Source organism: Saccostrea echinata, unplaced genomic scaffold (genome assembly GCF_033153115.1).
Source record: "Saccostrea echinata isolate AGI-Se365-2 ecotype Australia unplaced genomic scaffold, CSIRO_AGI_Sech_v1 ptg000014l, whole genome shotgun sequence".
Lineage (NCBI taxonomy): Eukaryota > Metazoa > Mollusca > Bivalvia > Ostreida > Ostreidae > Saccostrea > Saccostrea echinata.
The window spans coordinates 3,537,501-3,539,670 of record NW_026889763.1 but is presented as its reverse complement, the minus strand read 5'-3'; the positions used below and the strand labels follow the sequence as shown (position 1 = coordinate 3,539,670).

Sequence of the window (2,170 nt, the reverse complement as noted above, 5' to 3'; positions counted from 1 at the left end):
AGTTGGCAACAAGGCTATTGACTGGAAATGATTTTCAAATAAAATTTCCGGAAAAATGTCATTGTGATAGTACAGTTTATCTAAGAGCAAATTTTTATTTGAATTTAAATGTTCCTTTAAAGTATATATTATATCAGTTTTATTATTACATTTAATATACACAATGCATTTCATACACCTGTCGTTTTCCAATGTACATTTTCTTACGTCTTTATTCGGATATCTCTATTTGCATGGACATCTCCATCTGCATGAGGTCCTTTGCATGATATTTCTTGATTTGACTAGCGTCTAAACATATGATCAATTCCATAAAACAAAATTAAACACATATTCTTGTGACCAAAATATGTCTAGGCTCAGTTGTTGTTTTTCACTAGATAATTATGCAAAGTTCTTCTTTTTTTTTTTTTTGGAATGAGATCTTTTGAATGTCCCTGCGATTTCAAGAAATCCCCCCATATATATATATATATATATATATATATATATATATATATATATATATATATATATATATATATATATATATATATATATATGTACAATTTAAAAACCAAGATTCACAAGATTCGAATTATCATTTTTACTGCAAGCGCTTTTTGTCTTTCCATGTTTTTCACTGGATATATCAGTATTATATATATATATATATATATATATATATATATATATATATATATATATATATATATATATACATATATATATATACATATATATATATATATATATATATATATATATATATATATATATATATATAAAGAGGAGAGAGAGAGCAATGAAAAGTCTTTTTATTCTCTATGTCAACAGAAAATGTGTTGATACAGTGTGCCGATGATCGAAAGGCATGACAAGCCAAGGTAAATTGTGTTGTGTTTTCAATTTTTTATGCAATATGATATTCACAAAAATATGGTGAATGAAATAAAATTATTCTCTTTTTGTTTAGTACCTTAGTGTTACCAACTCAATTTAGATTTCACTGTTTTGAATTCCCATTGGTCAGACCGGTTCCTTGACACCATAATCCAGTGTTCCGTCCCTTGATGCCACCATATAAATTAACAGCAAAATCATTGATTTCATAGGTCTATTACCCGGAAAATCAGTGTAGAGTAGATAAGGTCATCAGCCTTACCTGGAATCTGGACTTAGAAACACATCAAGTATTTTTTTTTTAAATATTTATTTCTCCATTTTAACTGATGTGTGTTAGGTTCGTTTTACCGGGAGTTGTTATTAGCATGTTTTCTGTTCCTAGGATCTTTGCCTCTCTGCGCCACTGAAATTTCTTCTTGTGCAGAGCGCTAAATCTTATCTGGAAATACAAGCTTCAGGTACCAAATTTTTACTTTTTTAGCTTTGATGAAATTCAGCAAGTTTAAAATCTGTCAAATATATCTGGGGAATATCAACATAGATGTCCGGGATTGTACTATGGCGACATAGAAGAAACATCTTTAAGCATCTATATATATTTGTGCATATAATCTACTTCTATCAATAGGATTTATCCTTGATATTTTTATACACGTAATTGTTGTTAAAGTTTATAAATAATGATAAGTTTACTTTCTTGAAAGATTTAGCATTTTGTTTTAATTCTGTTTTTAAAATATCCATTTTCTAAAGGTGTACACGAGAGCACTACTGGGAGAGTGACCAGCGGATCCTGGAATACTAGGATACACAAACATAACCCTCGACAATATCTAGAAGAACTAGTATTAATTGTAACGGGGACCGTTACAGATGTTCCCCAAACGCTCCCCAACTCCCTTTTGGTGTCTTATTTCCTGTAAGCTTCATTAAATAAGGCAATTAAGTATATTGGTCATATAACGCATTTCACGCGCGCGCACGTGCATTCATGTGCAGGTTGACCATGTCATTCCGTCTATACTATAAATGCATCTTTATATTCTCAGTATCAAAACATTTCATCAAAAAATATATAAGTTCCGGCTATATCAAGTATATTGGTCATCTTAGCATTGCGCGCACGCGCACCTGTATGCATGTTCATAATGACCATGCCATTTTGTCTACACTTATAATATGTCTGTTTATTTTTAGTATCAAAGCTTTTCATCAAAAAATATAAAAGTTACGGCTATATTAAGTATATTGGTCATTAAACACATTGCACGCGCGCGCATGTGCA

General features: G+C 30.3%; 1 long non-coding RNA gene across 1 annotated transcript; it reads left to right on the top strand.

The window, feature by feature from the left end:
• The first annotated feature begins 1,063 nt into the window (after nt 1–1,063).
• On the top strand, nt 1,064–1,787 carry LOC133187123 (uncharacterized). The gene is made up of 3 exons (XR_009721130.1): nt 1,064–1,172; nt 1,268–1,343; nt 1,639–1,787. It is a non-coding gene; the product is annotated as an uncharacterized LOC133187123 (long non-coding RNA).
• The last annotated feature ends 383 nt before the right edge of the window (nt 1,788–2,170 follow it).